The 25,673-nt window shown below is 42.0% G+C and overlaps 1 protein-coding gene across 5 annotated transcripts in view; it reads right to left on the reverse strand.

The window, feature by feature from the left end:
- The window catches only part of MBP (myelin basic protein), a 167,493-nt gene extending 142,888 nt beyond the window's left edge, over window positions 1–24,605 (reverse strand). The window contains exon 1 of one of the 5 annotated variants that reach the window (XM_075921091.1): window positions 24,155–24,605. The gene's annotated coding sequence lies outside the window, so the exon portion shown is untranslated. Of the gene's footprint in view, window positions 1–23,180; window positions 23,251–23,368; window positions 23,986–24,154 lie in introns of those variants that run through there. The other 4 variants (XM_075921095.1, XM_075921093.1, XM_075921092.1 and 1 more) reach the window with 4 other exon arrangements.
- Window positions 24,606–25,673: the final 1,068 nt, after the last annotated feature.

Consider the following 25,673-nt stretch of genomic DNA (forward strand, 5'->3'; position numbering starts at 1 on the left):
GTGTTACTATTCTGGATTATTTAAAAACTATTTGACATACAGGTCAAGGTTGTGGCTTTAAACTGCTGGTGATACTGGTATTGGGCAGAGAAGAAGGGCTGCACACCTGTATTTGCTGCAAGAGAGGATGATATCTTCAGAGCAACACAAACAGGTTGCCACCTGCTTCTCCCCTATGAAGCCTTCAGAAGGCAATGACAATTGCCTCAATCATTCACCACCCTCCGTTTTCCCACCTCCAGGAACCCTAGTGTTTTTTTGGCATGCCAAATTCACAAGTGCACAGGATACAATGGAAAGAATTGTGTTTGTGCATAGCCTGTTCTAGGGAGTTGGAAAATATTTTCCGTATTCCTTCCCTTTCACATCCTACATAGACCTAGGTCCAATCTTTTTTAAATGGGACAAACCTGACACCAAAACATGAAGGTGCATTTCTTTAATATACAAGCTAAATGCTCGTCAACAAATGACAGCGAAATCCAGATTTTAAAATGGCTTATTAAAACAGTAATATTTGTCAGGACCCAATATATTTATTCTAGCCACTGGCAATGCAAGGAAATGTGAATTTTCAAAAACTATATAAAAAGCATCAGAGAAAATTGGGTTGGGAGAGGGGGACACCAGAAATTACAGTAAGATATTTACTAACAAGTTTCACACGTTAGGCCAATTTTTTTACTCAGATTTACAATTTTGATCTTAACAGACTCAGCTCAATAGGAGATCTAACATCTGTTACATGATAAAGAAATAACAAAAACCAAGATATCCATGAAGACTCTCAAATCTTCCATTTCCTCTCTCTCATCAGAGGAAAATGATGAGTCCTCTGCACATGAAGAATACTAAGTTCTCATTTCTCCTTTAAGCCAGAAGGGTGTCATTAGGCTTTCCAGTGAACATGGCAGCCTTCATAATTAATATTTCATTATACATACATAAAGGAAACCTATCTTTGCAGGAATTGGCAATAAAAGGTATACCCTAAGTTGTAGACGACTGTGGCTCAAAAAACATTTTCTGTTGGTTCCCTGCCTGTTAATCTGCAAACGTGCTCCACAGCCAGACAGCACAATGACTAGTACTCTAGAAACTTAACTTTGCTTAGACCAGGCATGTCCAAAGTCCAGCCCGCGGGCCAATTGCGGCCCGTGTTCCGGTTTAATACGGCCCCCGCTTCCTCCCCCTCTCCCGGCTCCCTGGCGCTCTTTTGAACTGGTGCGCCCAGCGCGCCGCTTCCGGCTGCGCCATCGCTGCCGCCGCCCATGGCCTCCGCGGTACTAGAGCCTGCCCTGTAGGGCACGTCCGCAGCCCCGCTCCCCCGCTCGGCTGCGGGTTCGCCCTGCCCCCAGGCCGCCGTGAGGCCGGCGTGCCCTGCGCTCTCCGCCCGCCTCCGACCCCGCGGGCTCTCCGCCTTGGGGCTGAGAGTGCGGGGACAGCCCTCACGCATGTTCACTTCTTCAAATCTGGCCCTCTTTGAAAAAAGTTTGGACACCCCTGGCTTAGACAAAACAGTTCACCTGTATATATTGACAAGGGTTGTCAATTAATTGCAGTTAATGAATGTGATTGATGCCAAATTAACCAGATTAAAAATAATAAGTTTTAACACACTTAAATAATAGAAACCAATTATATAAATATTGTGGATGTTTTTCTATTTTCAAATATTTTTATTTTTTAGTTACAACACAGAATACAGTGCATAGTGCTCACTTCATATTATTTTATTACAAATATTTATACTAAATAAAGGATAAAATAAATACAGGTTAAACCTCTCTAGTCCAGTAGCCTCGGGACCTAACTGGTGCTTAATCTGAGAATTTGCCAGATCTCTGAAGGCAAATCTAGCAGCATTATCAACACTTCTACTGCTTACTGGACTCTTAGAAGACAGTTAAGGGTAAATTAAAGCTAATTAAGAGCACAGAACACTGAAGGGCAAGACTCTATACAAAATGTATGGGACCTCAGGAATCTTGGCTACTAAGTGGACATTTGGCTAACTAAAATCATGCCAGATCACAGATGTTCCCAGACCAGAGAGTACAGGATTAGAGAGGTTCAACCTGTATGAGGTAAATTGAAAGTTACAAGTCCACGCAGTCCTGCTTCTTATTTAGGCAATCATTAAGGCAAACAAGTTTAAAATGTACGAGAGATAAGGCTACACACTTTTTATTTACAATGACACCTGACATTGAGAACAGGCATTTGAATGGCACTGTTGTAACTGGCATTGCCAGATATTTACATGCCAGACCTGCTAAACACCCACATGGCATTTCATATTAGGGATGTTAACGAGTAGTCAATTGGAGCCTCAACCACTCGCTTTCCCCCCTTGCTACCTTTATGAGAGGAAGCAAGGGGGAGGAGGGAGAGAAACCAGGAGCCAGTGCTGGGGGCAACTAACTTAAAAGCCAGTTCCCCCAACACTGTCTCCACGGTACCGCCTCCCCCTGCCTCGCGCCTAGCCGAGGCAGCAGGGAGGGATGGGAGGACAGCTGCAAAGCAATCTCTGCCCACCACAGCCCGAGGTGTGGGCAGAGGCTGCTCAAACAGCTGCACCTGTCTGCTGGGGTTCCAGCATGGAGCTGGGTTCCCCCATATATAGGGGCTGCTGCTGCCCAGCAGTTCCCGTTCACAGTGGCCCAGGCTGGCCACGCGCAGGGGCTGTTGCGGCAGCAGCCCCTATCCACGGGCCTGTCCTCTGTCAGCAGCCCCTGGCCAGCCCTAGCTGCCACAAACGGGGAGCTGCTGGACTCAGCATGAGCCAGGACCAAGCAGTCCCAGCTCGTGCTGGTTCAGGATGCTATGCCTCCGTATTTTAAATGTAGTAAGAACTGTCAGGCTCTTACTATATTTTAAATGAAAAGCTACAGCGCAGGTGGCTTCTAGAGTCTGCAGGAGCCAGGACTGCTCAGTCTATACATGACCCTTCAGTCAGAAACAATTGATAACTAGCAAAACAAATGCCTGTTCTCAATGTCAGATGACATTGTAAATAAAAAGTGTGTAGCATTATCACCTGACATTATTACACCAACAATCTATGAAGAGAGGATGCTAAAGGGAAGTCAGTGTGCACAACTTTCCACAAAATAGCTCAATTTGTAACTATGAGGATGATCAATTTGTGAGCCATGAAGCTGTACTAGTATTTAAGACATTTTCAAATAGTTTTAAAATATTATTTTGTATTGATGGAAATTTGAGTGTTACAATTCTTAGTGGTTTTGATCAGTTTGGTAAACATGGTATAGCAAGGGCTCTGCTCCCCAGTCTCACTGTGGACTGCCTATTCCTGTGTAGGGAACTAAGACTCATTGTACCCTCTGCTTCTCTTTGTACACTGCCTGGCTGTTCCCAATTTTGCCCACAATATTTGCATTTGATATTTTTAAACCATGTATTATTTTTGCATGAGGAAGCTTCCCGGGCAGCGCTAGTATCTTAATTCTTTTCATTTCAGGAGACTAACAAATACATTTAATAATACTTACTCACCACCTTCCAGTCATCCTTCAAAATCTATCCATAAATCCCCTACTAATCCATCTGCTACTATTAGGGCTGATGGACTAAAATCTCCCAAAGCTTTCCCAGAATATTACTACACTACATACATGACAGCCCAGAATATTTATAGGTTTCAGTGTGCTAAATAAGAATGTTGACAAGTATTAAAGCATTTTGTTTTTTTAATAAAGCAAACTGAGAAGAACTATCTACAACAATTTTTCTGTGTAGCATTTCCTATTAACATTTTAATTGGTTTGGGTTCACATGAGTTCACACCTCTAAAATCCATGTTTTAATTCAGAAAACCCATTAAGTTTAATTTTTTGCCTAAAAAAACAAAATCACATGAAAATGATTTTTGAAGAGTTTAAATGATAACCCACATCAGTCCAGATATCTTCAAAATTCTGTCTCACAAATCTTTTGACAAACTTGTCGTAAGCACAGTGTCTACAGACAGCACATCACTAACTACACAGACATAATCCTTACACTAGCGATGTTAAAATATGGATTTTTTTTGTAAATATGTAACTGCTGAAAGTTTTCGTGCAGGGGGACAAGTGGCTCCACTGGAACTGTTGCACAAAAGAAGCTGGCTTAACACACACATATACACAATAGAGAGGCAGCAGAGCAGTGGGGGTGGGGGCTTACATGTAACCATGTAAGCTTACATGTAGCCAAAGAGCCCAGGCTCATCAGTTAACCATTTTAACCGTGTATACTATTATATCCTTATCTTACGCCTCTCATGGAGGTGGAGTTACCTCTATTACCTCTCTGACTTTACTGGGAGGATGGCTGAAGTATAAACAATGGTATAATTAAATCAATATAGGCTGCCTTAGGTTGACATAACTGTGTTGTATAGACCAGCTCTCAGGCAATCTTGTGTATCCCTGTCCTAATAGCAATCAAAAACCAAAAACACAGAACGTGCTATTTTTACCAACCAGATGTTCATTTTTCATTGTTTCTGAACTTTAGATGACATTTTATTCAGAGACATAGAGAAGCTCTCTTCTGCTTAGACTATAAAATTAATTTTGAAAGCACAAATCAAGCTAAACAAATGGATTCATTATTATGACCCAGAATACAGATAAACATGTGTTCAGAGAATTGGGCTACAAATATAAGACCCAGCCTAGAGCTGAATCTTATAAATACAAGCCTCACTCCCCTATCTTTGTCCTCAAAAAATGGTGAAGAGAAACATTGCATCCTAACATGTGTATCTACATATAAATACATGCAGACACACAAACACACTAGAGATCCTGCATAGTTGTAACTGAAACATAAAACGGTTATCCAAATATGCTTCTGTTTTGATTTTCAAGCAAAAGTGTGTCATGGTTGACATTAAGTCAGAGCTCTTGAGGATCATGCTGTTTGTGCCAGCTGGCAACACACACTCCTTAGCATTATTGTCCATCTGGATTCATTAATTTCCTGCCTCAGTCTCCCTGCAGAGCGTGTTAATCTTCTGTACTTCGTATGAACTGGTACTATTTCTGTGAGTCCCGCTAGTCACTCACCTACTTTAGACTCTTTGCTGTGCATTATTATTATGGCCATGACAACCATATTTATATAATGCTTACAGATGGTCTTTGTTCTATCAATGCAGGTGACAAAAGAAAAATACATGGATGCAGCAGAATTTTATGTTTCAAATCTATCCCTTGCTTTTATCTGATGGCAGTTTGTTAGACTTTCTTCTCCAGAAATGTGAGTGTTAATGACCCTTAATACTATACAGTATTATTCTACGAGAAGGGCCTAAGACATTGGCATAACTTATCTCAGATACAATATTCTAGATGACAATTGTGAAACACTATATTACTTCCCTAAATCAGACAAGTACAAGAGTAATCAAATAGTCGACTACAGGCAGTCCCCGGGTTACATGGATCCGACTTACATCAGATCCCTACTTACAAACGGGGTGAGGCAACCCCGCACTAGCTGCTCCCCCCCAGCAGACCAGGGAGACGCGAAGCTAGCGCCCCCCCCCCCCCCCCCCCCAGCAGACCAGGGAGACGCGGAGCGGCTTTTCTCAGCAGACACCTCAGCTTGAGAATAAAGGACTGAGGGAAGTGAGGTGTGGGAGAATAAAACTGAGCTCTGGAGAAATGTTTGGCTAGAGTTTCCCCTACAATATGTACCAGTTCCGACTTACATACAAATTCAACTTAAGAACAAACCTACAGTCCCTATCTTGTACGTAACCTGGGGACTGCCTGTACTCACATTCTACCCCCCTATACACGATTAGTCGATAAGGGGCCACTGCAGCTCTGCAGTGTCAATGTAGTAAGAGCTGGTCTGTGTGCAGGCAGTCCAGCTACTACTACATTTAAGCTGCAGAGCTGCAGCAGGAGTATGTCCCGCATGTTTAGTCATTTACTCTATACTTAACATCCTTAGTCTGTTTGCCATTACAATAAGGGACCCTATTTTTTATGTGTGTGACTTTCAGTAAGGATAAAGATTTAAATGTATTAAATCCATTTCATGCAAGAGACTCCCAGTACTAACAAACAAAATGCAGCCATCTTTGGGATTGATAGAAACTGCAGGACAGCACACTTCGGAAGAGGAAATGACTATCACCTTACTCAGTTGATGCTCTAGGGGGACTTTTTAAGTAGACAGAATGTAATTATCTTGTTTAAATTTAGCCAGAGCACTGAGGTTAACACCTCTGCAACTGCAAAATAACTACCTAAGATCTTTACCTTTAGTATCTTAAGTCTGACATCTCACTAGGAAGGCAGATGTTGTTTTTTAATCAATTTAAAATGTGTGTGACTAAACACTGATGGATGACATCATTTTTGTGTATGTGTATGTGTGTGTATACACACACACACACACAAAACAACCAACCACCTCAATTAAAACTCATGGAGATACCAGAGTGAATTTGGTCTCATTATGTCCATATTATATTTATGGACTGATCTGTGCTTAATTTTACTCATGTGAGCAATATTTACTCATGCAGGAGGTCACACTGAAGTCAAATGGGATTATTTTGCATGATGAAAGCACTGCGGGGTCAGCACTCTGTTACATATGCCTTGAATATTATTGCAATGCACATAATTATATAACTACCAGACCATTAAATTGAATATGCCCGAGTGAGAGAATATAAAAATCTGAATTCACCGTCAGCTGGTTCCTTACTTCCATTTGCAGGGCATATCAAAGCTTGGAAAAGAAAGCAATTTTGTTATATCTGCATACTTATCTTCCATTCTAAGGACTGAATGTATTTACTTAACCAGACAAAGGAAAATATTTCTACTAGAAGCTATTAGACTTAGCAAGCAATTTTATACCGTACTTCAAAAATAATCTGCGGCAAAACAAATCAGAAAAATATAGATGAACATTATATAAACTGCCCCTAAAATAGGTTACAGAATTTTTAACATCTTGCCTCTCTCTCCACTTCCTCTATACCACTGAAAGTAACAATATTAAAAGCAAGGATTTATCTATTTTGGTTTTGAAAACGTGAGTACAGCTTCAACTCTCTAGTCTGGCACTCTCTGGTCCAACAACATCCGTGGTCCAGCATGATTTTAGTTAGCTGGATGTCCAATTATTATGGGAGTGGCCAAGTTTTCCATGGTTCCTTAAAATTTTTTTTAAAGCTACCAGTCCTGGCTCTCAGTGTTCTCTGCTATTATTTAGCTCTAATTTATCCCTAAATGTCTTCTAGAGCCCAATAAAGCAGTGGAAGTGTTGGTCATGCTGCTAAACAATACTGACTTCCCAAGGTTCACAAATTCTCTGGTTTGGCACCAGTCAGGTCCGGAGGGTGCCAGATTAGAGAGGTTCAACCTGTATATAGTGTAATCAGAGAAAAACATGCACTAAGATTCATGACATACTATACGATAATTCTAAAAAGCATATTATTTTAAAATAAAAATAATGTATACATCTATTGTTAATTCATACAAAGGCTCTTCATATACAATTCTGAACATAGCATCCAACCAATGTTTACTGGCAGTTATCTTTCCATCTCTTCTCTGACAAGTCTGTTGCAATTACATTGCTAAGACACAAACTATACGCTCACATTAGTAACTGTCCTCTCATTTCTCAGAGGAAGTTACCATGAGAAAAACGTCATGAAATATTCACAGCCTAACTCTGTAAGTGGCACTTCAATGTTCATTAAATGTCATCTTCCCCAACTTGTATGCCTGGGGGGTTTCATATAATAAAGTATGATGCACAGCATAAAATGAACACCTACAATGTAGTTCATAAATCACACAGACAAAAGTTCAACTATGATCATGCGGTAGAATCATTTAAAAAAAACAACAACACACAAACTGAATTCTAGAATCACAGAACTGAAAATAACTTCAACAGGTCATTAAATTCAGTCTAGGGATGTTAGAGAGTGGGTAATAGCTCTGGCCCCACATCCAGGGAGTTCCCCTGTCACCCCATGCTGCTGCCTCTGTATCAGTCCACGAGGGGAGCAAATTTAAAAACCAGCTCCTCTTGCGGACCAGCTGCCTGCTACCCTGCACTGCTACCTCTGATACGGAGGCAGCAATGTGGGATGGCAGCAGCCCCTATCCATGGGGGGTCCAAGTGAAGTAGAGGAAAAGAGTTTCTTCTCGTGTCCTGAGAAGCAACTGTTGAGCCCATGATGTGCCACATTTCCACCACCTTATAACAGAAGCCTACCAACTATTACACTTATATACATGCCTCTAGCTTCCATCCAACACCCATTTCCCAATCAACTGTCTACAGCCAGTTCCTAAGATACAATGGGACTTGCTCCAATACCACAGACAGAAACAAACACCTACACAATCTATATCAAGCAGTCTTAAAACTAAAATGCCCACCCAGAGAAGAAGTGAAAAAACAGATTGACAGAGCCAGGTGAGTACACAGATATAAGCTTCAAGATAAGCCCAACAACAGAACACCACTTGTCATCACTTACAGCCCCCAACTTAAACCCCTCCAGCACATTATCAACAATCTAAAACCTATCCTGGAAAATTACCCATCACTCACAGGTCAAGCCTCTTCCACAGACAACTCCCTACCTCAAACAAATTCTTGCCAGCAACCAAGCAGCACACCTCCATCATACTCATCCAGGAACCCACCCCTGCAATCAACACCAGTGCCAACTCCATCCACACATCTATACTAGAGACATCACCACAGGACCTAACCACATAAACTACCACATCAGAGACTCATATGACTGCACATCCACCAATATGATCTATGCCATCAAGAGCCAGCATTGCCCCTCCACCACGTATATTGGCCAAACTGGACAGTCTTTACAACAAAAGATTAAGGGGCACAAATCAGATATTCGAAAAGGTAACAGAAACCTATAGGGGAACATTTTAACTTGCCTGGGTACTCCTTAATGGATCTCAAAGTTACCATATTATTACAAGCCAATTTCAAAAACCAGCTTGAAAAGGAAGCTGCAGAACTTAATTTCATTTATAAGTTTGATACCTGCATATATTTTTACAAGTTTAGACAAAGACCTTAACTGAACGACCTGCTACATTCCACATCCTAATGACATAAAAAGCAAAGTACCAGGTATTTAAGAGTACTTAGAGCACACTTTATCAGCTTCATTTAGCATGGACGCTCTAACAAATATTTTCCCATTACTTTTACCTTCTCTTTCCCTTCCCATCCCCTCTCTATCTCTGCTATTTATTTTGCAACCTGGACTCCTTGACTATCTGAAGAAATGGGTTGTACCCACGAAAGCTCATGATTCTATCTACATTTTTTGTTAGTTTCTAAAGGTGTTGTACGACTCCTCGTTCCACGGGGAGTAACGGTAGTTCGGAATAGGAAGCCTAGTCCGAACTACCTAGTTCGTGCCGCGTGTAGCTGCGGGGCACGGAGTCCGACCTAACAGACATTTAAAAATGGCGGCGCCCGGCAACATGCAAATGAAGCCCGGGAAATTCAAATCCCGGGCTTCATTTGCAACTCTGGTTGACTACATTACCACCCTAGTTCAAACTAGGGTGGTAGTGTAGACATACCCCCTGATACTTTGTCAAGGAGCAAGAGGAGGCCAACAAGGTATGACAAAGCCTGCCGACGGAGGAGGGGAGACACCAGGCAAAGGGGGCCTTCTGTGCTGGGGTCCAGCAATTCTAGAGCCCAGGCAGCATTAATAGCTGGCTGGGGAGAGAGTAGGACCTGGTCCAGGAGACACTGATGGCTGGCTGCCCCAGCCCCAATCCTTCTACCCAATACCCTGCACTTTTTGGGAGGATGGAACCAGGCTTCTTGCCCAGGGCTTAGCAATTCCATCAGTCCCCCTAGGCATGACCCTGAAAGGTACAGAGTTTCTCCTGTGAGGTTTCAGATATGCTCAGCTTTCAGTGTAATCACTGTGAATTGAGGATGCTTAGCACCAGGACAGTTGTGCTCTGCACCTTGCAGAATGTTGTTCTTTCAGAGTACAGAATGCATTCAGCTTCACCAGCTCCCAATTTTATTGCAAATATCAGGATAATTGGTATTTTTCCTCTAAGTTCCAGCTCGAGTGATGCAATTATGGGAGAATCTCAGTTTTCACTGTCGAAAAAAAAGTAATTTTCTAGTTCTCAGTTGTAGAGCAAAGTTTTAAAGCCTAACTCTAAACTCAAAATCAGAAGGCAAATAATAAGAGCCCAAGATATTTTTAAAAATAAATCACATTTATGCCAGTATTATGATTTGCTGGGTATTAACTCATTATTTTTTAATGCCTGTGGATTAGCTGCACTTCTGAACCCAAAAGATCAACTCAGTGGAACAGCAACCATACAAACAGACAATGAAGTGCCCTGCCATAAAAAGAGAAGGACTACATCATATCATATTGTGCTCTTTGAAATTGATAATATTCTCTCTCCTATTAAAATAAATTAGAAAATACATTAAAGAATCCTGAGCACTGTGATCCGCACATTACTACATTCCCTCAACAGCCATAATGGTCTGCTGCTGTTATATGCTATATTTATTAAGTGTGTTGTGGCCTTTTCACTGAAGCCCCTGCTGATGGGGAAAACATTATACAGAACAGATGAAAGACAAAAGAATTTGCAGAATGCAAACAAAATAATAATTATAAGAAGTGAGGAATAGCACTTTCAGCTCCTCTCCAAAATGTGTACTTACGTAAGATACACATTTCTCCAGCACATGCAACTGCCATTCTGCTTTTCTGGCTACTAGTTCAAGTTTCTTCTAGAGACTAAAATTCCTCTTATAGTGACTTGCTTGGTAAAGAAATCCTATCATTCAAAAATGAGAGAAACCGCACACAAACTGTACTACTATTTTAATCTAGGATCATCCTATTTTCATCAAGGAGGAAAAGAAAAAAAAATAGACTGCAATCCAAAGCTCAGAGGTCAATATCATTGTTTTGCATGCCAAAGTTAAGACTAGTTTTTCAATGGCACCAGTTCAATAGCAACTGAAACACTGACAAACATTTAAAATAGGTTTTTCAGCAAGGTTTGCTTTGTTCTCTTTATTATAGACCCTGTTCTATTGGACAAAGTTTTTTTTTTATTTTATTTCAGGCCAAATTATTCCATACTCTCCAGGTGAATAGTGCTCAGTCAGAACGTACTGACAAGAGCAATGCAAAAAAATGTTGTATCTCTCTACTTTCCACAAACAAGTCAGGGCAAAGCAATAGTGCAGATAGGAGATTAAGTTACCAGTGTTAGGAAAGTTTCTACTTGCAACGAAATGTTATTTAACAAGAAGCCCCCAGGAAATGAAACAGTGGAAATCACCACTTCGGTCAGACCTTGGAGAGAAAGCATATTGAAGAGTAAAACACTAATCCCCAACAAGAGCCAAAGTACCTGGCAAATAAAGTTATGTTTTCCTTTAAATGTCAACTAAAAAAAGCGATCAATAAAATATCAATATTTCACTCTCCTTTTGCTTTCCTAAAAATAGCACTATGACTTTGGTTTCAGAAATGCAAAGGAAGCTGCCTGCCTTGGGACAGGCTGCTGACACATGAATCACTGCAGTATTATACTCCACTCATGTATAATCAAAACTAAGTCTTTTCATAATTATTGCTTCGTGTCCTCACCTGTAGGCACAGATTCTTCTGTTGAACTAAATTACTTGAGAAACCAATCAGGGTTCCAGTTATCAAATTAATTAATAGTATTTTCAATGACAAATTGCTTAAGTGACCAAATTAAAATAGCTTCTCTCACCAACAGTAATTGGTCCAATAAAAGATATTGCCTTCTCTCAAATTAAAACAGGGCAGCTCAATGGCCTGACGGTGGAGCTCTGTACAACCAGGTCAGAATTTTACTCCAACTGCTAGTCAATTTTTCAGAGGCAGAAGCTGGTTTCCAGTGCTAGAAAACCAACATGTAAGCTCCAATTCTCAAAGGTATTTAGGTGTCTAGCTGATGTCAATGGGAGTTAGGTACCTAAATCTTTAGGAGGTTCTGGTCATAGAAATTGAGTTCCATATTCTAATCAGATATTGACCAAGCCATCATATTATCTGGGTCAGGGACATAACTTAGTTTTAGACAAAAACTGTTTTGAGTTTTATTATGTAATTGCTCATCAACTCCAAGGGTACTCAAAGGTAAGACACTCCAGAATTCCAATCCTACTCCTTAACGTGCTTCTTGTAAACAGGACCATTGTGGAGTTAGTAAAATGACTTTGGCCCATATTTTTAGCGATACCTAAGCATTGCTGCAATCATCACAGCAATATTTATTTAGAAGACCAATTCTCATTTAAAAAAAGGGATTTTTAGGACTGATGAACCTAAAACTTAAGCTCCTAAGTGCCTACATTGCTTTTCAAAGCGAGGAAGGCTCCTAAAATCAGTTGGCCATTACTACACTGAACACAGCAATGCCTAAAGACATAGCTCATCACCTATTAAACCATCTTCTTAGTCATTAAAGTGCTACACAGGCCTGTTTTTTGTTTCAGCTGCACCAGACTAACACGGCTACATTTCTACCACTAAAGACATAGCGAACCTCTCCATTATCAGAGACAGCAGTGAAGGGTGCCAGGCGGGAGCTGGTCCGTGAAGTTTAAAAACCAGCTTCCTTTGCAGATCGGATGCCTGCCGCCCTGCACTGCTTCCTCTGATACAGACGCAACAGCACAGGGTGGCAGCAGTCCCTATTGGCAGGAGTCCAAATTCCCCACAGACCGAGGCTGCTCTGCGGTGAGTCTGGTCAAGAAACAGCCCATCTATGGGGAGCTCGGGCCTGTTGTGGACAGAGGCTGCTTCGCAGCAGCCTCCCTTTTCTTCCCCATCCCCCCCGCTGCCTCTGATAGAACCAACCCGGCTTCCTATAGAGGTAGCGGGGAAAACACGAGTAGTCAATAAGATTAACTGATAAGCCCGGCTTATCGGTTAATTGTATAGTCAACTACATGTTGACATCTCTAATCAAGAGCACTGGTTAAGACCAGATAGACAGTGCTTATCAGTGATGCACAAGCTCTCTAGAACAAGGGTACAATTGCATCTTAATGCTGGCCCATAGTACAGCCTCTACCACCAGCCCAGCTCCCCCCATACACACAGCCACAATGTAGCATGGATAGCAATATTTGAGTATCACAACTATTGTGGTACCTTTTAAAGAGGGAATAGACGGAGTCCAAATTCAATTTCACTTGTGACCCAAAATTTTGAATTTAGCAAGTCTACTGAACAAATGCATCATAATATGCTGAGCCCGTGTATTTATACGAACCAAAATGTACGACCTTCTTTAAAATGTTCAATGCAATATTTTTACTTTAAATTGTGTTTTAATTTTGTCCTTCCCCGTTTTAGGATCATAATAATGGAAAACAAACAACCACCCTGCATAGATCCTTGAGTCCACCTACCTGTAAGGGCAGAATAGCAAAAGAAAAAAATATACAATTTGAGCAGGATTTTTTTTTTAAAATCACTTCCTCAACAGTGCAAAACAATTGTACTCAGTAAAAAAGAGACAGAACTGAGAATATTATGGGTTAGTAAACTAGAAAAAAAAAAGTCTCCATATTGTACCTTAGAGCATGGAGTGTGAGAGAGAAAGACAGGTAAACCCTTGATTTACCATTTTAGACTTACTACCACTCGTTTTCTCCCTGTGTACTGCACTGACGTTATTTCTGAAGATAGAGCAATCAATGGGAAAGTGAAGATTATCTGGAAAACTTCAACTTCATTTGAAAAGCTGCTCTGCTGAACTCTGTAAGAGACATACAACTATACCAGAAAGCACAGCTGGAATTTCATGATTACTGCCACTAATGTGAGGCTACAGATGAAGCAATACCAGTTAATGTCAGCTGAAGATCTGTCTTAGGATTTTTAAGCCTACCTTTTAAAAAAAATTAAAGTTAATCATTTTGGTTTTCAGTAGTTTATATCAAACTAAGCAGAATACATCTTTTGGCTGAATTAATCCTATTTTGTCACTTCACAGCCAAGAATATTTTCCTTTGTAACTGTACAGTACCTGAGTTTTTTAATACAAATGAGCAGGACACTGCATTCTGGTCAATCGAGTGATGATTAAAGGTTGTATGATCTACCTGTCGCATGTGTCAAATAGCTCATAACTGAAAGCATGCTGCATAGCAAACAAACATGACGCTGACTAATACCTAGTTAGCATGCTAACAGGGTGCACAGCAATCTATTAATGAGATAAGCTCTTAACATGGTTAAGAGAGCCAAGAAAAAAATTATTTCCAAAATCTGGAATGTTATTCCTTGTTCAGAAGAACTAACAGAACTGCCACATTTTCATCTATCCAATTAGCTTTCATAGTCTTACTTTGAAAGCACATGGATGAACCCCCAGTTTGTATTTCTTATTAACACAAATCTCCTAATAGTGAAGTTATTTGACATAGGGATGTTAAATAGAGGTTAAGAAGCTAATTGAGTAGTGGATGGAATTTCCATTTACTAATCTAGAAGGGGGCTTGCTGCACTGCTAATTTTTAAAAAGCAGAGCAACAGAATCTGGGATCCGGTGAGAGCTGGGACTACTCGGTCCTGGCTTGTGCCATTTCCCTCACTGAGCCTCTGCCTCCCCTGCGCCCCATGGAGATGGTGCCAGGGAGAACCATATTGTAAGATGGATTCCCCCCCCCCCCCCGGCACCACCGGCTCTTGCTCCCCCTCTTGCTGCCTTTGTATCAGAGACAGCAAGGAGTGGGGGAAAAAGACTAGTCGAGTAGTGACTCGACTACCCGATAAGTAATCAACTAGTTGTTTACATCCCCGATTTGGAATTATTCAAACATTGTTAAGAACAAAATTAAAAACAAAACACAGCCGTGGGAAAGTCGGGTGAGAACCTGATATGCTATATAGTCAGCCTCAATCCAACTGACACAGCATTCAACTATCAGTCAGAAGTTCAATACAAGGAGTTCCATTATGGTTTTTTTGAGATGGTTATCACTCTTCCCATCACAAGTTAAAAATTGGGGAAATTCTCTAAACACCACAAAATAGAGCAAAACAGATTCTCCAGAGGGGGAAAAAAGCACAAGGTCTCAGATTATGTCTGATCACAACATCTGATACTTTGCTTTTAAAGCCACCTTACCTCCTGTCCAAAGAAGTGGATTTGCCACATCCTTAGATTAGTGCTCACAAAAGCAAAAGACATACCCTAACATTGCCTAGCACTAAAAACAGCAAAGTTTTTGTCCCCCAGAGCATTGCTAGTGCACTGCAATTCTGACCTACAACATTCCTACAAAATTCTAAACTGTTTTGAACAAAAAAATTCATATCAAGCCAAATTCTCAGGTGATTTTGCCACATGAACAAAAACCCATTAGAGACTAGGTATTATTTGTAGAATACTCAGTTGTGACCTAAATCATGTTCAGACCCCATGTTTATAGAGATTAAACATTTAGCAACTATGCCACCCAGTTGTAGCCTGCAATATTAAAATCACACTTGGATAATCATACATTTTCCATTGGCTGAAAGACACATGATTCATCTGTAGTATTGTCCAGTCTCTACTGATAAAAATATATAGCCATCTTGGTTTAAGCCCAAACGTAAATTTTAATGTCAAAACTGTATACAATATGATCAATACAATTTTCATTCAATTAGGAAGGGAGGAAAAAGACAACAGGAAAAGTGCAACCTAATACTTGCTTTCACAGCATTTTGCCTTTTGTGGATTAGAATTAAGTTACATTGTCCATTAAACGTTCCTTTATCTGTAAAGCCACAAGAACTTCCAGACATTTGAAGTGCTTGAACATTACTGTTCACTGCTGTGAAAAATACTGCACTATTGACTAGAAATAGCCTATACCAGGAACAGGCAATAAGCAGTCTGCGGAATAGACAAGATTTGCCAGGGTTAGCCCCTTGCAGGCCACGAGATGCTTAATTTACCTGAGCAAAAAAATGAGTATCTGAAGGTATGGCAACTCACAGCTCCTGTGGGCCACTTATTGCCCACCTCTGGCCTATACACAAAATTCCAACTCTGTAAGGGGAGGGAAATATTTAAAAAATGAGCAGAAATAAATATTCATAAATGTATATACATTTAACAATTTCTGAAATTTTTTCAGTATAGAGATATATTAATTTTTTTAACTACCTATTTTTTCAACATTCCTATGCAGTTAATGCTTTAATTCCAGGTTAATGGTTAATTCTCAATCTTTTTTTTTTTTTTGAATGAACTTTATCCTTCAAATTCCTATGACCATTCCTGTAACTATAAGTTTTCCAACAGTTTGTGAATACAATTCTCATCTTATTACACCTAGCTTCTGAATTCAAGAGCAAAACAATGAACCTTTGAGCAAAGTACAAAGGTATTCGAGTGAAGTGATATTATGAGCCTTCCAGTTTAGTGGGTATACTGTAGTTACCTGTGCAGTGAATTCACCACTCAAAACACACTCATTTTTTAAAAAGAAAGTACAAACAAAATACATGAAGCAAAACTTACATGGTCTGCTTTTTGCAAATAGCAACTATCTCCCATAAACACTATTCTCTTGCCCGCCCACACCCATCATGATCTGTTGACATTGTTGGTTGTTGAGAATTAGTGCTTTATAATGCTAATAGTTGCCAACATCTCAATCTTCCCTCCCTTACAACGTAACACCAAAGTTTGTTATGGGTGTTGCACAGCTTGGCTTTTAGGGTGTAAACTCTGCACATTTTATTTGCTCTATGCTAATAATTCATAGACCTCTCTCCCCCACTGGATCATCTCCTGCCCAAACAAAAATCTCAGACTCTCTGATATCTGCTTTGAATGTTCAATTCTCATATTAAATTTAACATGCAAAAACAGATCTCTTAATATTCTTCCCACCTGTCTCAGTCACTGTGGATGGCCCATTATCCTCTGTTTTCAGGATGTCATCTGCACTTCAAGCCTCACCTTCAAGCTGTGGCTTCTTCCTGAACAACTCCTCTAAGATGATGGCCTTTCCGCTCTGTCCACACAACTAAAACTGTCATCCAGATTCATCATCTTGGGTCTCTACTACTGTAACTTCCTCTTCTCTGGTCTTGACAATATCCTATTATGTCACCTCCATCTATTCAAAACACTGCTGCATGTGTCATTTTTCATATTTGTTGCTTCAACCACGTCACTTCTCTCTGACTCACTCTTCTCTATTACATCAGACAAACTATGTCTTAATTTATGTCTTAATTTATAAAGATCTTTACGACCTATTCCTGGTCTTTTATACAAGAGGTCTACTCACAAGTCTGCATTGCCTACAATGCTGGCATTCATCACTCATCTGTTAATTTCCAAACAAGCACCTTTGCTCTGGCACTCATGCTGCTCCATGTGCATGCAAGTTGCTCTCTGTAACCACCTCCAAAGCCACCTCATTTTTCCTTATTCAAATCCTTCTTCAACAACTCTATCTTCTGTGATGCCTCCAAAAAAAATCTTAAGGATGGTTTAGCAGCTGGTGTGCTTGTCATGCAGATCAGGATTTCCTTACTGTTTCCTGGTGCTTCCCCAATCTGTGGCACCCACCTGTCTCTCATTTTACACTTAGGCTAAATCTACACTGACACTTTTCCGTGCTGTAAATTCCTGGCTCAGGAGTGAAAACACACATGCACCCAGAGCACAGCAAGTTAACAGTGCTGTAAAGTACCAGTGTGAACCAGCCTACAGAGCTGTTAGCTGTGCTCCCAGCACTGTTAACTACTCTCCTGGTGGAGATGGTTTATGTAGAGTGCGGCCACACTTTCAGTTTAATGTGCTGCTGCTTAAGATTGCAAATACCTGGGGGCAGGGACACTTTTTGTTCTGTGTTTGTACATTGTTTAACACAATGGTGCCCTATTACATGACTGGAGTCCTAGGTATTTCTACAATACAAAACGACAACAATCCAATTCCCATTGAAGTCAGTGGAAAGAATACCTCTGGTACCCATAGAAATTTGCTACTGGGTCATTTTAAACTATTTGCAGCAGCTAGTATACTTTACAGATTGTGCATTAAAACAACATGTATATATTATTAAATATTTCGCATTGTCTACCTAGCAAGCCCATCTCACCAGTATCGAAGGCCCCAAATCTAAAAAGCATGTAGGCACATGCTCACCTCTACCTTAAATGAACACTTAAGCTGTGACTTCCTCTCTGTTCCTCTATCGTATAGTTCATACCTTTACTTGTCTTAAGGTATAATGTTACACAGTGAACTCTTCAGGGCAGAAGCTTTGTCTGTACTGTATACTATCTAGTACTGTTTTGAGAGAAAAAAAGTAATACTCTTGTATTCTTTGCATAATGCAATTAAGTTCTAATTTTTCAAAAATGTCAACACTCACGTCTTTATTCATTTTTTCAACAATGCCCTCCAATACACCCCACTCCAGTTTTCATTCCTGATATGGCTCTTTCACGCCCAAAACAAGATAATCCACTACATGTAAAAAAAATGGCAAAGCAATATTTAAAAATATGACTCCACAAACAATGTACATTATAGCAATATTACATCTTTAATGGCAACCTTTCCTTGCCCTGTTTTTCATCCATTTATGTCCTTTGTTTAATTAAGGGTCTGGTCATCCAGAAACTACTCTCCGAAACAGCCCCACTAATTTCAACAGGACAATCTACATGAGAAATGATCATTCACATGAGTTAAGGCTAACAGGAAAAGAGGCCTTAAAAAAAAGTTTTTCCACAGAGACTGGAGGAAGAGAAAAGACATTTGAGTTCCACTGGTGATAATTCTCCTGCCTGGTCCCATCGCTGTAGCTCCATTTACCTTCTAGTGTAATCTCGTCCTCAGCAGTATTGATGCTCTCTACCATGTACAATTCACGAGAATTAGCACAGAGGAGCCTGACAGGGCAAAAGGGAGGAGCTGTGAGGCTAGCTGCTCACTTGCTGATGCTGTCATAATTTCTCTACTTACTATATCCCTCAGGAGACAAGAGAGAGGAGTGGGAAAGGGGACTTGGGATTTCAGTTTAGAGTTATAACAACTTTTTGACAAACCTCTACTGGGACAGCTGGTGGATAGATGGGGCTCACTTACCTGGCCCTATCCCCAGCTTGTTTACTCTTCCCTGGCATACTCACTCTTCTTTAGCCCTGGGAAGAAGAGATGCTATGCCGACTCTTGTTACGTGGGAGGTAGAAAGCTTCATGCCAAGAGTCCCCACGCATGCAGCTCTTCGTGTAATGATTTAACCTGACATTATTCACTAATGTTTTAGGAATCACTTGGAATGTGTGTACAAAGTGAATAATAGTACATTCCATATCTAAATAAAAACCATTACATGTACAGAGTGAACTAGACATGCAACTGAAAATGATTCAACCACTTACATAATTAGCAAAGGAAATGAGGTCACAATGCCAGTCACCCTTTCCACTATGACAACACACACTAGTACACTTGGACCTCCGTACTCCAGAAAGGAGGAAGTGGCTCTGCACACTGTTGCTCTTCCTTCCCACACCTGAGAAACAGTAGCAAAGTGAAGTGCTTCCCCTGGGGCTTTTCCCTGCTGGAAGCAGCAGGGGACGCAGATCCACATGCGCCCCTAGAAGCAGGGCGCCAGGTAAATTCCCCACCTCTATCCCCTTTGTGCCCAGACCCCGCAGTGCCCTCCCTGGGCTGACAAAATCCTAGGGTTGTCAGATTAAAGAGATTCAAGTGTATCAAGAAAAACAATCATTAAGTTATAACTAAAAAGTGAGCTGGGTCACAGTGCAGATTTAATCCCACAGTGATCTCAGACAATCCTCTCCTAAACTATCTGGATTTTGGTTATATCTACAGCACTAACATCTTTCAAGGAAATCTCTCTTCTCTGATTACTTCTTTTTTTAATTTAATGTACAACAAACAGTACCAGTGTCACTAAGCTTGCAGGTCTCCAATATTTGGCAAAGACTATAACATATGCAGTACTGTAGTTATGAATAAACTACAAACGTAGATATCTATATTTTGTTGAGAGCTGTACTGGAGTTCTACTGCACTGACCAGAAAGTTAAGAGTCAGGAGATCTGAAGTTCAGTCGTGACTTTGCAACTGAATAATTGTACAACATTGAGCAAGTAATTTAAGATTTGTTACCCATCAGAGAAAACAGAACACTTGCTCGCCTGTACAAAGCAGAGTGGATACAAATCAAATATTTTAAAAAACCCACTGATGTTTTTGATAAAGTACTTTGAGGAAAAAAAAATCCATATAAAGATAGTTTTAATTAAGATACATTATAGCTCAAAGATAACTCATCACAGAATAGGTATTGGGGATATCAACATGTAGTCGACTATACAATTTAACTGATAAGTGTAGGCTTATCTGTTAATCTTGTTGAATACACGCATCCCTCCCGCCCTGCCTCTGTATCAGAAGGAGTAAGGGGAAGGGAAGAGTGGGAGCTAGTGCTCATGAGGAGCTGGCTTTAAGCAGGCTCCCTGAACATGCCAGCACCGCAGACCCAGATGCCCCACTGGCTGCCTCCTACATAGGCAGGAAAGGGGAGGTAGAGCAGGCAGGAACCAGTTCTTGGGGAGGGGAGGGGGGGAGAGCCAGTTTAAAAGCCAATTCTCCCCAGCACCAGCTCCACAGCACTGACTGTCCAAGGGGTAGTAAAAGCGGTCACGAAGCAGCCTCTGTCCACGGTGGGCCACGCTCCCCATGGACAGAGGCTGCTCCACATCTCTGGGGCTGCCATGGGCAGAGGAGGCTTGGCAGGGGATTGCCGGCTCCACCTATGGGGACTATCAAATAGTTGTGTAACATATAATATTTTGTGCAATTACACAACTATTCAGTTACATTCTAACATCCCTAATAGGGACTACACATTCTAATTCTAAAATCATGTAATGTCTAAGAGAAGAGTTGTGTCTCCAGAACTAACATGCTTGTTAACAGCAAAAGTGTTTTGAAAGAAAGAAAAGAAAGAAAAGAAAGAAAAGAACCTGAACCCTATTGTCCCCTACAACCTTGTGTACACAGAATCAATCCCTGGCCTCTTTCTAAAAGTGCAAAGTTCCAAAAAGTTCAACACATAGAAGCCAATAGTTTAATCTCATATTGACCTGGCTGACATATTAAATTTAATTTTTGTTTAAAATATTTCATTTAACTATTTTAGTTAAAAACTATTTTAAACAAAAACAAACTTGATTTTAAAAAACTTAAATGGTTAACTACATTTTTAAAAAATTATGTTTGTTCTCTTAAATAATATATGTTGGTTGTTGAAAAAAATCCAGTCTAGATAACATTATTGTTTTAGATAAACAAAAAATTTGAAATATTTGTCTGGTGATGTACTTCTCCTTATGAAGCATGGCAAGAAAATCCTGCAAATATTAATAATTAACCTGTTGAATTAGAGATAGTTCACCTCCCAATGACATCATAAATATCTGCTTCAATTACCTTTGGTAAATGAAATAGCTAAACAATCATTCATTTTCTGATATAGCTTTAAAACTATTCAGAAAATTTTTCAAAAATGTATAGTGTGTCCCTTTTAAAAATGATACTCACATATCTCTCTGAGTTGTGAAGAATTTGCATTAAGGTTATGACAACCAACAAGAATGCACTTTGACATAGAAAGCCATGATTAAATTAAGCCCTCCTAACTAGTGATACAAATCAATTTTATTTAAATCAAATCCAGGTATAAAGCACCTGTTGAAAGAACTTTGAAATCTATCAGTGAAAAAAGTATGTATGGTGGGAATGGCGACAGGTACTTTTTGTAATTATAGTACCTGTGTTTTTGGAAGAGGATACAAGAGATTAGGTGACTGTGAACCAAAGCATTGCATCTCACTCAATAGCAACATAGTGCTAGCTTTAGGAGTCACCATTTAGGAATCAAAGTCTAAAGAGAGGACAAGTTTGTTCTGAGAATTCTCACAGCTCAGTTTGCATATTAATGATTTAAACAATTTTAATATCTCATCATTAGGCTGACAGTATGACATAGTACATTTTGGAAAACTGCCATGGCAATAATGCCAACTCAAATTATGACTAGTTACTGTTATATTCTGTAGCAATTCAACTATTTTTGCAGAACTAGGCCTCATATTTTTGGTTTTCAGGGCAACTATGAACATAAGTATTTCCCCTTTTGTCCTTTACATTGTACTCGTTATATGCTGAGAGGGGCTAATAATATAATATTACATTTTATTTATGAAATTTCTCCCGCTTTGCAGAGAGACTTTTGTCATGACAAAACAATAAGACTGACCTATTCTTTGTCTTTTTCTCAGGATATACTAATTTCCTTTAACAGGTTGACCTCATGGTCTAATACAATCAAAGCTCGACATAAGTCCACTTACGGCACTAAATTAAAAGGTTCTTTATACATTTGTGATCCTCTAATTGCCATGTGAACAGTATTCAACCTCTCTAGTCTGGCATCCTTGAACCCTGACTGGTACCAAACCAGAGAATGTGCCAAACCATAGCGGGGGAGGGGGTCAATATTGTCTACCAGCATTACCAACACTGCCATTGCTTACTGGGTTCTTAGAAGACATTTAGGGGTAAAATGGAGATATATAACAGCACAGAACACTGGGAGCGAGGACTGGTGGCTGAAAACAAACTTAATGGGACCTCAAGAAGATTGGTCACATCCATGATAAGTGGACATCCATCTAACTAAAATCATGCTGGACCATGGATGCTGCTGGACCAGAGAGATTCAACCTTTATGACAGTCTCTTCACTCTACCAATCCATCCATTCACCTACTCACTTACTCATCTACCTTTTCAATGCTCATTGGTATTAAAAAAAACAAAACAGTCTATATAGATGAAAAATATATACTCCTGGCATATATATATCCAGGCACTGTAAGATCAACATATCTGCCCTTGCTACCGAGCCACCAGGTGCACACAAAAATACCTACAGTTTGCTAAGTATGCATAGGCCATTTAGAAAAAGAATCAAATACATCCACGAAGGAGAGTCTTGACAGCAATACAAAAACTACAGAAGCTCACCTACCAGAGATCCCAGCGCAACACAGAAAACACGGGTGCGAGTGAGAGCAGAGTTAACCATGAGGCACTCAAAGACCCGGCATCCCCCTCCCCCAAGGCAGAGGGGTTGAACCTGCTTGGCAGAAGCAGCCACACTAACGCACTGACATTGGGCGGCCCAGCTCCCTACCGCAGCGAGGGCGGGACACGCACCTTCCAGCGACTCAGCCGAGCATTGCAAAGAAAGTAGCAAGGAAAGTTCACGCACCCGGCGAGCCGCTGGGCGGCCAGGTGAGCTGGACAGCCGGGACCAGCCCGCCCCCTGCTCGGCGCGCACTCGCGGCTGGGCTGCAGCCAGGCGAGGAGTTTGGTTTGTTTCGCTTTTTCAATTCCGTCCGGACACAAGCCTGGAGCTGAACCCGGAAGCCCCCGGGCGGGGTCCCTCAGCCTGGGCCGGGGGGCTGGTCTCGCTGCCCCCCTCCCTGTCTCCAGCCGAGCCCGGGGACTTGAGCGCGCTGCCTCCACGCCTGGGGCGCGCTCCGCGCTGCTGACACCCCGCGTAAGCCCGGGCGGGGCAGCAGGTCACAGCCCGGCCTCTCCTCCGGGCCGAGCCCTCCTGCGGCCGCGCAGCGAGAGGCCGGGAGCCCTGCACCTGCCTAGCCCTGGGCGGGGGGCACCGCCATCTGCACTAGCCCCCTCGCAGCAGGTCGCTTCCCCGGCCCCTCTCCCCTCCCCCTGCGGCTGGCCCTGCACGGGGGGGGGCGGGACACCTCACGAAGGGGAGGGCAGCGAGGCAAATGCCACCCCCACCCTACACACACTGAGCAAGCCACCGAGTCTTCCTGCCCTCACAGCCCCACACGAAGGCAGAGCCCACTGCGGTGAACAGGAGGCACGTGCGCTGCCAGGCCCGGACATTATTGGCCCCGGCCCCACCTCGCCACCCCCAGGAAGAGACACAGCCATTGCAAAAAAAACCCCAAACAAACCATAACGCACCCAGCGCGTCGTCTCGGGCTCCGGGGTCTGCGGCATCCACCGGCGGGGAGAGCGGCACGAGGGGGGAGGACCCCCCCCCCCCTTTCCTGAAACCAACCCACCTAGCGGGGGCGCTAGCGGCGAGCTGCCCCAGAGGGGAGGGGAGAAGAGAAGAGAAAGCGCCGAGCCAACGCGGAACTGCGCGCCTCTCTCCCCACCGAGCGCTGCAGCTGTGGGGGGGGGGGGGGGTTGAAATACAATTGCTGCTGCCGCCGCCGCCTAGGTTGCGCCCCCCAGGTGGTAGCGAGCCGCCGCCGCCGCCCCAGCGCTCCCTGCTGCAAGGTGAAAATCACCCGCTGCTGCCGCCGCCTGGCGCCTTTCCGTTCCAGCCAGAGCGCCGGGTCATGCAGCACCTGGGCTCAGGCGGGCAGCGCCGGTGTCACTGCAGGGCTCGGGCGGGCGGGGCTGCTGCAAACCAGGAAGAGCTAGAAAGACACAGACAAGATGAAGCGCCCGGCTCGGGGTAGAGAGGAGCGTCAAGGAGCATTCTGGGAAAAGGAGAGCGGTTCAGTCGGGCAAGACCTGCTGCCACGGGGCAGAGGCGGAAGAACTTGCTGCCTGGCGCAGGTAGCGGTGCCGGGCGTGGAAAGAAGCGGGGGTGGGTAACATGAGAGACTTCGCATTGAAAGGAAACTTACCCAGAGGTTGGCCCCGAGTCCAGGATTGCAGCAGAAGTCTCAACACTGTCGTCCCTAAACGCATGAACAGTGCTCTGTGCAAATCTGGTGCAGTGAACGTATTTAGTGTCCTGATAGAGGGCAGCCTTTATGTTAGGGTTAAGGCTCTGCACCAACTCCAGGCATATAGCCCACTAACTGCACAGGTGTAGCCAGAGAGTGTTATGGGACTAGTTTGTTTGCAGGATGCAGTGTTGGTAATGGACATGGTTCTATTGCAAGACCTGCTACCTAATGTGTTTCTAAAACTAAAAATCTAAGGGTGCGTATACCCAGCACCCTTCCCTCAAAATAAGCTACTCGATTTGCACTGCACAAATTGTGCAGACATTTCCATGTTATTTCTCTTATCCCTTGTACAATGAGGTTTCCAGGGATGTTGGAAGAGCAAACCCATTATATTTTGATATAATGGGCTTGCTCTTAAGTTGCAGAATAACTATTTTGGGATACCAGAAGTATCCCAAAATTGCTCTGTAGTGTAGACATATCCGAAGAGTCATTATATGATAGGCTTAGAGTTTGTACATTTGTCATGATTATGAGGGTTAGCCAGCAGCCTGGGATTAAGGGGTTAACTACACCTAGCCAGGTGGAGTGACCAGTAGGAATGTAGGTGGGACTTTCAAACTGGGACAAAGGAATTTGGGTTTTTTCCTTTCTCCCTTTTCTCTCTGGGTGAGTTCTCTGCAGCTACAGAGAGGGACAAGCATGTCTCTCTCTTCATTTTCTGTAAGTAGGGTAAAGTTTAGGTAGCTTCATTAGGCTTTATTGTTTTAAGGGTTGGGTATGGGATCTGATAT

The sequence above is a fragment of the Pelodiscus sinensis genome, chromosome 2 (assembly GCF_049634645.1).
Source record: "Pelodiscus sinensis isolate JC-2024 chromosome 2, ASM4963464v1, whole genome shotgun sequence".
In the NCBI taxonomy this organism is placed as follows: Eukaryota; Metazoa; Chordata; order Testudines; family Trionychidae; genus Pelodiscus; species Pelodiscus sinensis.